We start from the raw sequence: 14844 nt of genomic DNA, 5'->3' as shown, positions 1-14844 counted from the left end.
GTTCATAGTGATTGCTTGTAGTTGGTCGTGTGCCCAGCGACAGTAGCAATGTTTATTGATAAGTTAGACATGTTTTAATAAGGCAGAAAGCTTGAAATAAGAGAGTGGAGAGGGAGGAACACGGAGCGACGTCCGTCCCCTCTGAGCGCTGGCAGACAACTGAGGGAGCCCGGCTCCTGACGGCGAAGGACCCTCCCAGCGTGAGTGAGGACCGCCGCCGGGCGAGGTGGAGTATGGACCCGCCCAAAACGGGGGAGTCCACTCTCACTGTATGTAGAGGACAGATAGAGATTTGAGGCAAACATATTGTGTGATTATTTTTGTTTATGTGTTAAAGGGGAAACATTTTATTGGAGTGTCGATGGGTTGCAGGTTTGTCTTTGGGGAAGAAGTTGCTGAGAACTTCGAAGCCAGCATAGATGAAGTAATTGATGAGACTCCAAGGTAGTGAAGCAGAGGACCTCGAGCTGTGAGGAGAAGCAGTGAAGAGGAGTGTCACGTGCTTCTGTAGAGGTGGTGAAGCACCATAGTTGCTCGAGGGAACTTCATGGTGTAGCAGCCAGGAGAGCTGTGGAGGACCCTAGCAGAAGGGTGAAGCACCGTAGTTGCTCAAGGAAACTTCATGATAGCAGCCTGGAGGAGCTGCAGAGGATCCTGGTAGTGAAGCCCGGAAGAACATAAGGATATTAGGGTAGTGAACTTCCAGATGTGGAAGGGAAGTTCTGGTGGATTACTTGTACGGAGTTGATAGTGTTTGGTTGTCATTAGCGTGCAAGACGCAGTGAGAGGTGAGTGATTGTTGGTATTCTGATGTCAAGGAGTGTTTTATACTGAAGTTTAGAGTTGCAGGCGTAGGCTGGATTACCTACAGATGTATGTTTTCTAGGACTGATAGGGTGATCGATTGATCATTGTTGTGTATCAAGGAACATTTATACTGATATATGTTATTGCATTCACATGCTGATATTCTTTGTACACATTTATATATATATATATATATATATATATATATATATATATATATATATATATATATATATATATATATATATATATATAACTATTCTCATGTTGATAGTGCAACAGTGTATGTAGACTGGATCAACTTGAGGAGGTTGATAGTATCAGGTGGTGAATCAGAAGATAGGATACCACTTGATAAGCTGATGATAGAGTTCTGTTGGTGGTGGAGTGCAACCTGATTGTAATAGTATAGAGTATAGGATTCATTATTATTATGTGTGTGTATGTATTGTGTATGTGCTTTGTCCGGTAAATGTATTACAATTTGCTGGTGTTTGCCCTTGTCCTAGTGAGGCTTCCCATGAAATAGTACAGAAGAAGAGAGAGAGAGAGAGAGAAAAAGAATCAAGAACCACTGCTGTGGACAGGGTAGAAGGTAATACTAGTAAGTCATAGGGGATTGAGGAGATCATATCTCATAAGGATAGAGTGGGGAGTCACAGCGGCTCGAGTGGGTGTGTGCACGTGACAACGAGGCTAAGTGTTGGAGCCGCATCCCCTAAACGTGTGACGATGAGCCCCTTTCCAAGAGCCAGAAGCGCCAAGGGTGATCTCCTAGTATAAGCACTCTACCGAGTTGTGGGTTGGGTTGTCCATAGAGAAGAATCAACGCCGATAACACCAACCAACCCACAGACTATAATAAATTAGGGGCCTGTCCGGGATAGTGAACTGACACACCCACACCCTGTCCAAGAGTGGATTTGTACACCCTTGCTGAAATAGATAAACTGTGTGACTGCAGGTGTTTACTCTCTCTCTTGGGAAGACTCACAGGACAAGATGGATAAGGTGCAAGCGTTTGTGGAGTCAGGCAAGCCTGAGGACTTAGAAGGTTGCACGAGGGATCAATTGAAACAAATTGCAGAAAAATGTGGCATTAGGTTGAAAGCATCTAAGGTGGCTGGGATGAAGGATGAGATCCTTAGACAGTTGAGAGCCAGAAGTGAAGCGGCAGAGCAAGGAGCCCAAAAAGGACCTGAAAGTGGAAAGGAGGATGATGGGCAGGATGAAGTGAGATCCCAGGGATCGAGTAGGAGCAGCAAGAGTAGCCGCAGTAGCAGGAGTAGCCGAAATAGGAGCTTGGAGAGATTCCAGTTAGAGCTCCAGATGCAGCGTGAGGACAAGGGGAGACAGTTCCAGCTGGAAAAGATGAAATTAGAACTCCAGATGAAAAATGAAGCCGAGAAGGAAAAAGAGAAAACCAGAATAAGGGAACTGGAGTTGGAACAGGAGAAAGAAAAAGAGAAAGCAAGACTAGAGGTCGAAAAAGAAAAAGCCCAGGTCGAAAAAGAAAAAGCCCAGGTCGAAAAAGAAAAAGCCCAGGTCGAAAAAGAAAAAGCCCAGGTCGAAAAAGAAAAAGCCCAGGTCGAAAAAGAAAAAGCCCAGGTCGAAAAAGAAAAAAAGAGAGAACAAAACAAATGCAGATAGAAGCGAATAGAACCTTGGCTGAGCAAAGGATTGAACATGGGTTGCCAGAGAACACCACCCAGGTATCACACTCACCAGATGTTAGGGTTTGGGAGAAGGACATTCCCTTGTTTGTTCCCGAAGAGGCAGAAAGCTTTTTCGAGCATTTTGAAAAAGTAGCCAGCATCAAAGAGTGGCCACAGGAGGAATGGGCCCAGCTGGTCCAGTTAAGATTGACCGGTGCAGCCAGGGAGGCATACACCCAATTGTCACTGGAAGAGTGCCAGGATTATGCCACAGTAAAGAACAGCATATTGCGCTCGTTTCAGTTAACCCCAGAAGCTTATAGGAAGCGCTTCAGAGAGATGGTGAAAGTTGGAGCGTGTACGTTTGCTGAGACAGCAAGGGATCTGGAAAGACGATTCCAGAAGTGGATTGAGGCTGCTGGAGTTGGATCTTACGCTGACCTGAAGCAACTGATGGTCATGGAGAAGTTCTTGGAGATGATGCATCCCGAAACAAAGTTCAAGATCCAAGAAGCAGGGATAAAGGAGGTGAAAGATGCCGCAGATAGGGCGGATATGATTACTGAAGCGTACAAGAGCATAAGGGAGAACAGAGTGAGAAGTGAGGCGAGATGCAGCAATAGCAGATCCATTGGAGTCTGGGGAGGAAGAAATTATGAGAGACCCAGAAGAGTCTGGGGCGAGAAGAATTTTGATAAATGGGCAGATAAAAGCAAGTACCCTAAAACTCAGAAGAGTAGGTCGCACACTTCGTCTGAAAGTGAAGATGGAGGAGCTAAACGAGAAACTGATCGTTATCCAGGAAATCAAGAGTCCAGTAAAGCCCCATAGAGTGCAGGTAGTGTATCTGGCCCGAGGAACTCTCATGTGAGTGGGCAAAGTCAGAGCTACTCTGGTTCGTATAGGAGAGATTTCTCCCAGGTGAAGTGTTACAATTGTAACGGATTGGGTCACGTGATGCGAGATTGTCGGCAGGGCAAGAGAGTTGTGACCCTGGCCATGTGTGACCCCCGAGGTAAATATGCAAATGTGTTCCAAGACAAACCACAGAGATCAAACTTAGTGAACGAGAGGTATAGGGCGTTCATGAGCAAAGGTTGGATCAGTATAGGAAGCCAACCTGAGGTAGAAGTTGGTATCTTAAGGGATACCGGAGCTAATCAGAGCTTGATTGCAAGAAGCCTGATTGGGAATGATTGACGGTTAGCTGGCAGGAGTAAGATGAGAGTATATGGGTTATTATCGGAGGGTGACATGCCCGTTTGTACTGTCCAGCTAAGGTCGGAATATGTGTCGGCAGAGGTGATGTTGGGAGTGTGCCCCGACATACCTGTTCCAGGAGTCCAAGTGATCCTGGGGAATGACTTGTGCGGGACAGAGGTGTTGACAAGAGTCATGGCGGAGACTGTGCCAGAGGAGTGCCCAGAAGGCCACGGCACGTGTGGGACACCTGAGAGTGTGAACCTGACTGACATCCGAGGAGATGAGTCAGGAGAACGCCAAGCCACTGAGTACCCTGTCTCGGTAGTGACGAAGGCAGAGGTGGCCGACGAGGAAGACGCTCGAGAAGATGAGACAGTGTCGATTAAACCGGTAGAAGATATCGATGTAGATATAGCATGGCTGTTTGATGAAAGTCCAGCCCAGAAAAATGAAGTCTCGGTGAGGTCAAAAGTGAAGATGGCCCAGCCGAAGAAGAATACTGTGAAGAGAGTTGACCTGAGTAAAGCCCAGACTGCTGAAATTAAGAGTCGGAAGGCGAATGCAACTGTGCTGAGTAGGAATGAGGAAAGATGTGGACAGACTGAGGACGGGAGTAGAGCGTCAAGTTGTCCACGAGCACAGAGGCATATGGATAGTGGAGTTAAGTTGTTTGAGATGTCAAGAGTTGACATGTTTCACAGACAACGTGGAGGAGAGATAATGAAGAAAAGTAATAGCCGAGAAAATGAAAAGGGAAGAGACAGTATGTGTGGAGAGAGGCTTACGAGCACTCTAGGAGAGGTAGAGCGACATGTACAGTCGAGTGCTGTTGGTTGTAGTACAGTGCCCGAAGAAACATTTAGGGAACGAAGAAGAGTTGAAGGAGAAGAAAGGGAGTTGTATAGAAGTGAAAAGTATGAGGAGAGGATGATGAGACAAGCATGGAGGAATAGGGGAAAGCCGAGGACTCGATGGAAGTCAAACAGGATGAGGTCTCGGATAAATGAGGAGACGAAAGGGAGGATAGTCGGTGAAGACGAGGGAGTGAAGTATGATGACAGGAGACAAAAGTATAATGGCAGTAGATGGAAGTGTGAAGACGACAGAGGAGGTACAGACAGTAGATGTCTGACTCTGGACGTGAAGAGAAGACGAGGAAATGGAGGGTGGAAACAATAAGTACAGTGGACCGATGGAGTGCAGGCGTCCTAGGAGGACAGCCTAGCCAAGAGGTGCCAGAGAAGTCAGATCGTTTATGAGAAGATCATGTTTCTGGAGAGTTGTGAGCCGGATGTTGCAAGGTGCAACGAACTAATTGTAGACTCCTAAGGGAGTATATCGGGTGAAGAACGAGACAGTGTGGTGGCGGATGTATTATTCCGAGCTTTGCTACTGGAATAACTCTCAAAAATAAGGGGAGGGGAGTGTTATGATCTCAGCCTGCAGGAGAAACGAGTCTCCCTCCTTGAGAGTTATTCATCAAGCCTGACCTGATTAGAAGGTCTAGCAAATATTGAGGTGATAACACATATGTAAAATAGTTGCTTGGATATGTATAACAATTTGAGATAATGGGCAATGAAGAAGAAAACAGATAAATGACTGGCTAGGAGATGTGGACATTTTGCTGGAGGCGTGAGGCTCGCTTCCGGAGGATCTTGACCTCACTTGAGTGCCAGACATCGCAGGGGAAAGCCGCGATCCGTTGAGCTCCCGTCAGAAGGGAACCCCTAGTGATATATCTCGAAGAGAAGGGAAGTGTGCAGACGTACCAGCTGTGGAATCGAGCTGGGGACGTGTGATCTCAAGTCGTGGGCGATGAGAAGTGTTTATTAAACCGGCCAGAGGCATTACTGTGGGCCGTGGCAGCGCCCTTACCAAGCTCTGTCAGAGGGAGGAGCGCCCTCGACGAGACGATCTGTGGTAAGCACGATTTAAGCCAGTTCATAGTGATTGCTTGTAGTTGGTCGTGTGCCCAGCGACAGTAGCAATGTTTATTGATAAGTTAGACATGTTTTAATAAGGCAGAAAGCCTGAAATAAGAGAGTGGAGAGGGAGGAACACGGAGCGACGTCCGTCCCCTCTGAGCGCTGGCAGACAACTGAGGGAGCCCGGCTCCTGACGGCGAAGGACCCTCCCAGCGTGAGTGAGGACCGCCGCCGGGCGAGGTGGAGTATGGACCCGCCCAAAACGGGGGAGTCCACTCTCACTGTATGTAGAGGACAGATAGAGATTTGAGGCAAACATATTGTGTGATTAGTTTTGTTTATGTGTTAAAGGGGAAACATTTTATTGGAGTGTCGATGGGTTGCAGGTTTGTCTTTGGGGAAGAAGTTGCTGAGAACTTCGAAGCCAGCATAGATGAAGTACTTGATGAGACTCCAAGGTAGTGAAGCAGAGGACCTCGAGCTGTGAGGAGAAGCAGTGAAGAGGAGTGTCACGTGCTTCTGTAGAGGTGGTGAAGCACCATAGTTGCTCGAGGGAACTTCATGGTGTAGCAGCCAGGAGAGCTGTGGAGGACCCTAGCAGAAGGGTGAAGCACCGTAGTTGCTCAAGGAAACTTCATGATAGCAGCCTGGAGGAGCTGCAGAGGATCCTGGTAGTGAAGCCCGGAAGAACATAAGGATATTAGGGTAGTGAACTTCCAGATGTGGAAGGGAAGTTCTGGTGGATTACTTGTACGGAGTTGATAGTGTTTGGTTGTCATTAGCGTGCACGACGCAGTGAGAGGTGAGTGATTGTTGGTATTCTGATGTCAAGGAGTGTTTTATACTGAAGTTTAGAGTTGCAGGCGTAGGCTGGATTACCTACAGATGTATGTGTTCTAGGACTGATAGGGTGATCGATTGATCATTGTTGTGTATCAAGGAACATTTATACTGATATATGTTATTGCATTCACATGCTGATATTCTTTGTACACATTTATATATATATATATATATATATATATATATATATATATATATATATATATATATATATATATATATATATATATATATATATATATATTCTCATGTTGATAGTGCAACAGTGTATGTAGACTGGATCAACTTGAGGAGGTTGATAGTATCAGGTGGTGAATCAGAAGATAGGATACCACTTGATAAGCTGATGATAGAGTTCTGTTGGTGGTGGAGTGCAACCTGATTGTAATAGTATAGAGTATAGGATTCATTATTATTATGTGTGTGTATGTATTGTGTATGTGCTTTGTCCGGTAAATGTATTCCAATTTGCTGGTGTTTGCCCTTATCCTAGTGAGGCTTCCCATGAAATAGTACAGAAGAAGAGAGAGAGAGAGAGAAAAAGAATCAAGAACCACTGCTGTGGACAGGGTAGAAGGTAATACTAGTAAGTCATAGGGGATTGAGGAGATCATATCTCATAAGGAGAGAGTGGGGAGTCACAGCGGCTCGAGTGGGTGTGTGCACGTGACAACGAGGTTAAGTGTTGGAGCCGCATCCCCTAAACGTGTGATGTTGAGCCCCTCTCCAAGAGCCAGAAGCGCCAAGGGTGATCTCCTAGTATAAGCACTCTACCGAGTTGTGGGTTGGGTTATCCATAGAGAAGAATCAACGACGATAACACCAACCAACCCACAGACTATAATACTCCCCCTACTCTACTGTCTTCAATTGTCGTAAGGTGCATTTCCCGCAGCCTTTCCTCGTAACTCATGCCTCTTAGTTCTGGGACTAGTCTAGTGACATACCTCTGAACTTTTTCCAGCTTCGTCTTGTGCTTGACAAAGTACGGGGTCCATCCTGGGGCCGCATACTCCAGGATTGGTCTTATATATGTGGTATGCATGATTCTGAATGATTCCTTACACAGGTTCCTGAAGGCTGTTCTGGTGTTAGCCAGCCTCGCATATGCCGCAGACGTAATTCTTTTTATGTGGGCTTCAGAAGACAGGTTTGGTGTGATATCAACTCCAAAATCTTTCTCTCTGTCCGTTTCATGAAGTACTTCTTCTCCTGTTCTTTATCCTGTGTCTGGCCTCCTGTTTCCACCGCCTAGTTTCAATACTTTGCATTTACTCGGGTTGAACTTTAGCAGCCATTTGTTGAACCAATGATTCTGTCTGTCTAGGTCATCTTGTAGCCTCCTACTATCATCCTCTGTTTCAATCCTCCTTATAATTTTTGCATCATCAACAAACATTGCGAGAAACGAGTCTATACCCTCTGGGAGATAAAACATTATAGGTCCAAGGACTGACCCCTGCGGGACACCACTTGTAACGTCTCGCCAATCTGAGACCTCACCCCTCACAGTGACGCGTTATCTTCTGTTGCTTAGGTACTCCCTTATCCAATGGAGTACCTTCCCTTTCATTCACTCCCTTTCTTGTCTGAAACGCTATGCATACTAGTGGCTTTAGGTATTGTATGTACTAGCTCTATCTATAAATCCAACATTATGTTTGTAAATCAACTATGTATGTACTTTCCTGAATAAAATTTACTTTACTTTACTCCAGCCTGCATCTCCAGCTTTTTCACTAACCTCATGTGTGGTACTGTATCAAAGGCATTCTGGCAATCCAAAAATGTGCAGTCTCTACAACCCTCTCTTTCTTGCCTGATTTTTGTTGCCTGGTCGTAGAATTCAAGTAACCCTGTGAGGCAGGACTTGCCATCCGTGAACCCATGTTGATGCTGTGTTACAAAGTTCTTTCGCACCAGATGTTCTACTAGCTTTCTTCGCACAATCTTTTCCATCAGCTTGCATGGAATGCAGGTTAGGGACACTGGCCTGTAGTTCAGTCCCTCCTGTCTATCCCCTTTCTTGTATATCGGGACAACATTAGCCGCTTTCCAAATTTCTGGCAGTTCCCCTGTTGCCAGTGATTTGTTATACACCATGGAGAGTGGCAGGCACAGTTCTTCTGCTTCTTCCTTTAGTATCCAAGGGAAGATTCCATCTGGGCCTTTAGCCTTTGTCACATCCAACTCTAGTAAACACTTCCTTACTTCCCCACTGGTAGTCTCAAACTCTTCTAATTGTTCCTGGTTAAATATTCCCTCTCTTATCTCTGGAATTTTTCCCTTGCTCCACGGTGAAGACCTGGAATTTCTTATTCAGTTCCTCACACACTTCCTTGTCGTTTGTAGTGAATCCTTCTGCCCCTATCCTTAATTTCATTACCTGTTTCTTTACTGTTGTTTTTCCTCCTGATGTAGCTGTGCAGCAATTTAGGCTGAGTCTTTGCCTTGCTTGGATGTCATTTTCGTACTGTCTTTCTGCCTTTCTTATCATCTTGAAATATGCATTCCTGGCACTCTGGTATCTTTCTCTGCTTTCAGGTGTCCTGTTATACCTATAGTTTCTCCACGTCCTTTTACTTTGCTGCTTAGCTAGCCTACATCTCTGATTATACCATAGGTTCACATCTTCATTTCATTGTGTTCCTTTTGGACTGGGACAAACTTATTTGCTGCTTCCTTGCACTTCTGCGTAATGTAGTCCATCATGTCTTGGCTTGTCTTTCCCCTGAGCTCTGTTTCCCACGTTATATCGGTTAGGAATTTTCTTATCTCCTCACAGTTTCCCTTTCGGAATGCCAGCCTTTAGTTTTCAGTACCCCTCCTCGAGTTCAATAACCCTTCTTCAACTCAACTTCAACTTGAGTACTGGCGTACTCAAATGCCAGTACACTGTGGTCGCTCATTCCTACTGAGGCCTCAAAACCGATTTCTCTTTTGTCGGAGTCGTTCAGAGTGAAGACTAGGTCGAGTCTCGCTGGTTCATCATTTCCTCTCATCCTAGTGGGTTCCCTGACATGTTGGGTTAAAAAAATTCTAGTCACCACCTTCAATAGTTTGGTTCTCCACGTTTCCTTGCCTCCATGCGGTTCCTTGTTCTCCCAGTCTATCCTTCCGTGATTTAAGTCCCTCATGATGAGCAGATGGGATCTATTTCTACAGGCAGCAGAGGCTGCGCTCTCAAGTATAGTGTTAACTGCCATTTTGTTGTTGTCATACTCTTGACTGGGTCTTCTGTCATTTGGTGAAGGGTTATATATCGTTGCAACTACTATTCTTCATCCTCCCATTCTCCTGGTGCCTGATATGTAGTCTCTGAATCCCTTACAGCCCGGGATAGCCATCTCCTTGAAACTCCATTCCTTTCTCATTAGTTGGGTCACTCTGCCTCCTCCCCTACTTTCCCTCTCTTTCCTTATTACTGTGTACTGCTGGGGAAACACGGCATTCGTTATGATTCCTTAGCGTTTTCTTTCAGTGTGTCCGATTACATCTAGTTTCACTTCTCATGCTCTTTCCCTTAGTTCATTTGCCTTGCTTGTGATCCCATCAATGTTCAAGTACATCACCCTGAAACTGACTCTCTTCTGCTTTTCCTCTAGGGGGGGGGGGACCTGTGGGATCTGGGGTGTGCGAGGGCTGAGAGGATCTGGTACGGGGAAACTGGTGGAGGAGGAAGGACTTGGGGGTGGGGGATAGGGGGAGGGTTGGGGGTGTGGAAGACAGGGAGGCTTGGGGGGCATAGGGGAATTAGGGCTTGATGGGATAGGGGAGAATGGGGGGATTGGGGGTGGGGCAGAAAAGGGGGAGGGCTTGGGGGGCATGGGAGGAAAGGGAGGGCTGAGGGGGTGAGGAAGAGGAGAGGATTTAAGGGGGTGGAGGACAAGGGAAGGCTTTGGGGGGTGGGGGAGAGTGGGAGGCTATGGGGGTGGGGGAGACAGGAGAGCATGTGGGAGAAGGGAGGGCTTTAGGGATGGGGGAGATGGGAGGTCCTTGGGAGAGGGGGGAGACGGCAGGTCCTGGGGAGAGGGGTGAGTGGGAGGAAGGGGTGAGTGGGGGAAGGGTGCCCTAGGTGGGTACTTAGTGTGGGGGCTGACAGGGGATGGGGCAGGTAGGGTGTCTACTGGGTAGAATGTGGGGGTGGTGCTCCACTCCTTGTGGCTGTTGAACTGTTTGAGGAGGGTTCCCCACTCCCCTCTGGGATTGTAGAGTTCGGGGTTGTGGTTCTCTGATTTATTTCTCTCTCCCTGTGCTCTCTCCTCATGTTTGCTGCCCTCCCTCCCTCGTTGCTTGTCATATCCCTCTGCAGGAATACTTTTTTAAACTTCTGTACATTTGCTAGACCACTCTTCCTTGCTAACAGGTCCTCTTTTGTGTTCTCGCTTATGAATACCACCTTTATCAATTGGTCTCAGTCCTTGTTGTACTTTCCAAGCCTGAAAACCTTTTCCACATTTTGGTCAGCCCTCTCCATCCGTACCTCTTTAACGATCTCAGTAACTATGTTTTTGTCTTTGTCTCTCCGTTCCTTTGGGCTTGTCCCTGTTTGCTGCTTAATGCCTGCTACTACTACTACTGCTCTTTTTCTCTCCATCAGCTGGCTAGCTAGTACATCCAGCTGCTTCCTGAGAAGACGCCACTTCCATGGCAACTTCCCATACTGCAGACCTAGCTTCAAGGTTCTTTTTAAGAAATTCTGCAAATGAGGTGTGGGAACCGACCTGTGAGATTTATATTTATTTAATTTATATGAATTTATATTTACGTTAATTTATATACTTCGATAGCAATTTGTATGATGATAAGTGGACTGTATTTCTGCAATAATCTCACAAATCGATCCTCTACACATTAGGGGGGGTTTATATTGAATTTATATATATGCAGCCAATCAAACTACAGTATTAACTACACATTGAAGAGGTTCCTTATCTTATTGTACAGCAGGCCTTAGTCCACCAGGTATAACCAGGATGTAGACACCAAATTATCCTCTTTGAGGTAGCTTCCATCACCCAGTAACTGGCACACAAAGCATGCTTCCTCGTCTTGACCTGTCAAAAGGGCGCTAGCTGTAAAGCCAGAATCCTAATATATGACAGCTATACCAGAGAAAACACTGTACAAGGAACCATAAAGACCTAGGCTTAATTACCTTTAGTATGAGGCGATCTCGTATTCTAACCCCCTCACCCTATCTAATGACATTAATGGCCACAAATGATAGATAAATGGGTTTCGGCAGAACACTTAACTTGTATTTGTTGAAAGCGTGTTGATGATGGTACACCTTTGGTTTCCATAACACTTCGTCCAAGTAAACTTAACAGGAGCCGAATTGCTCCCGTGCCTCTGGTCTAAGTACAATAACAATGGCTGACCACTCCCTCCTCACTGACGCTACTGGTCTACATTGTCCAGATGACAGTAAGTGATAGAAGGGTCACATTAACTCTATTTTAATTCTGATAATTAAGTTAATTTATATGAGATGTTTTTATGATGGTAAAGTCCAAAGACTAATGTATTTAAGAATAATTCCCACCATAATAGGTGATGAATTTATAATAGTATGTGGTAATGATATCCCATTTTCTATAGACAGAAATTCCACTACAAGTTACATTTTCTATGGGTTAACTTGTTTATACAACACAGCAATATTATCTGTCTGTATGATATTATTAAATGGTGTCGGATTTTCTGACATGAGGGCTGTATTGTAAGATTCCTCTCAACAGGAAAATTACCATCACCCTGCTGGATGGTTTGCATCTGGTACTGGGTAGGATTTTTTTTCAAGCTATTTATTTCATCCTTTGCTGCCTTCAGCTCATCCTGCAGGTTAGATACTGTCTCCTTCGTAACCCTCAGTCCTTCCCCAAAATTCACTCCACATGTGTTTGATAGTATCCCTAAGCCAAGTTTCCTGTCCTTCCCTTTCCTCCGAGCTTGTTCCTTCTCTGGTTGTCCTTCTGCGTTTGTCATCCTGAGTTTGTCTCCCTGCCACCATGGTTTCCCTATGAGAGGGTGTGTACTCACCTAATTGTACTCACCTAATTGTGCTTGCAGGGGATGAGCTCTGGCTCTTTGGTCCCGCCTCTCAACCGTCAATCAATTGGTGTACAGATTCCTGAGCCTATTGGGCTCTATCATATCTACATTTGAAACTGTGTATGGAGTCAGCCTCCACCACATCACTTCCTAATGCATTTCATTTACTAACTACTCTGACACTGAAAAAGTTCTTTCTAACGTCTCTGTGGCTCATTTGGGTACTCAGCTTCCACCTGTGTCCCCTTGTTCGCGTCCCACCAGTGTTGAATAGTTCATCCTTGTTTACCCGGTCGATTCCCCTGAGGATTTTGTAGGTTGTGATCATGTCCCCCCTTACTCTTCTGTCTTCCAGTGTCGTTAAGTGCATTTCCTGCAGCCTTTCCTCATAACTCATGCCTCTTAGTTCTGGGACTAGTCTAGTAGCATACCTTTGGACTTTTTCCAGCTTCGTCTTGTGCTTGACAAGGTACGGGCTCCATGCTGGGGCCGCATACTCCAGGATTGGTCTTACATATGTGGTGTCCAAGATTCTGAATGATTCCTTACACAGGTTCCTGAACGCCGTTCTGATGTTAGCCAGCCTCGCATATGCCGCAGACGTTATTCTCTTTATGTGGGCTTCAGGAGACAGGTTTGGTGTGATATCAACTCCTAGATCTTTCTCTCTGTCTGTTTCATTAAGTACTTCATCTCCTATTCTGTATCCTGTGCCTGGCCTCCTGTTTCCACTGCCTAGTTTCATTACTTTGCATTTACTCGGGTTGAACTTCAACAGCCATTTGTTGGACCATTCACTCAGTCTATCCAAGTCATCTTGTAGCCTCCTATTATCATCCTCTGTTTCAATCCTCCTCATAATTTTGGCATCGTCGGCAAACATTGAGAGGACCGAATCTATACCCTCTGGGAGATCATTTACATATACCAGAAACAGTATTGGTCCAAGGACTGACCCCTGCGGACCCACTTGTGACGTCTCGCCAATCTGAGACCTCACCCCTCACACAGACTCGTTGTCTCCTGTTGCTTAGGTACTCCTCTATCCACCGGAGTACCTTCCCTCTCACTCCAGCCTGCATCTCCAACTTTCGCACTAGCCTCTTGTGTGGGACTGTATCAAAGGCTTTCTGATAATCCAAAAATATGCAGTCTGCCCACCCTTCTGTGTGTGTGTGTGTGTGTGTGTGTGTGTGTGTGTGTGTGTGTGTGTGTGAGAGAGAGAGAGAGAGAGAGAGAGGGGGGAGAGAGAGAGAGAGAGAGAGAGAGAGAGAGAGAGAGAGAGAGAGAGAGAGAGAGAGAGAGAGATAGTGAGAGAGAGAGAGAGAGAGATAGTGAGAGAGAGAGAGAGAGAGAGAGAGAGAGAGAGAGAGAGAGAGAGAGAGAGAGAGAGGGGGGGGAAGAGAGAGAGAGAGAGAGGGGGGGGGTAGAAAGAGAGAGAGAGAGAGAGAGAGAGAGAGAGAGAGAGAGAGAGAGAGAGAGAGAGAGAGAGAGAGAGAGAGAGAGAGGGGGGGGGGGAAGAGAGAGAGAGAGAGAGAGAGAGAGAGAGAGAGAGAGAGAGAGAGAGAGAGAGAGAGAGAGAGAGAGAGAGAGGGGGGGGTAGAAAGAGAGAGAGAGAGGGGGGGGGGGTAGAAAGAGAGAGAGAGAGAGAGAGAGAGAGAGAGAGAGAGAGAGAGAGAGAGAGAGAGAGAGAGAGAGGGGGGGGGGGGTAGAAAGAGAGAGAGAGAGAGAGAGAGAGAGAGAGAGAGAGAGAGAGAGAGAGAGAGAGAGAGAGAGAGAGAGAGAGAGAGAGAGAGAGAGAGAGAGAGATGGGTGTGTGTGTGTGTATGGGGGGGAGGTGGGAGAGAGGGAGGGGATGGTGAGGATGTGTGGGGCGGATTAGAATTGGAGCGTTATGGGAGGGTGTGGGCCCTATAGCTGGGAGGCTGTGTGTGTACTGTTGGTGCTATTGTGAGAGGGGGTGGGGGAGAGAGATGGTGGGGGTGAGGGAATGGGGGGGAGTTGTCCGGTGTAGGGTGTAGTGTATTTTTTACACTTGGGTGCCAAAAACTAGTTCCTACGTGTTCCATATATTTCCTTTTGAGGTTCGTTTCAGTTTGTTAACTTATATCCAAGACTAACTATTAAAATGCAATAACACTGTACACCGTTTGCTTGACATTTTGAGAGGCCTTACCTTACCACCAATTCAAAACATTCCACAGCACAAACAGGTGTTAAAAGTACTGTTGACAGTCTTGTTTACTCCTCGTAGATCTGCTAGTGTCCAAGCCGCTGCCAGGCGTAGGTCCCTCCAACTTGTTGCTATATATCACCAGTAATAAGCTTCTTGTTCCCCCTTAGCACCGATA

The sequence above is a fragment of the Procambarus clarkii genome, chromosome 30, assembly GCF_040958095.1.
Source record: "Procambarus clarkii isolate CNS0578487 chromosome 30, FALCON_Pclarkii_2.0, whole genome shotgun sequence".
NCBI lineage: Eukaryota > Metazoa > Arthropoda > Malacostraca > Decapoda > Cambaridae > Procambarus > Procambarus clarkii.
The sequence above is the reverse complement of the archived record's forward strand: the minus strand, read 5'-3'. Positions refer to the sequence as shown.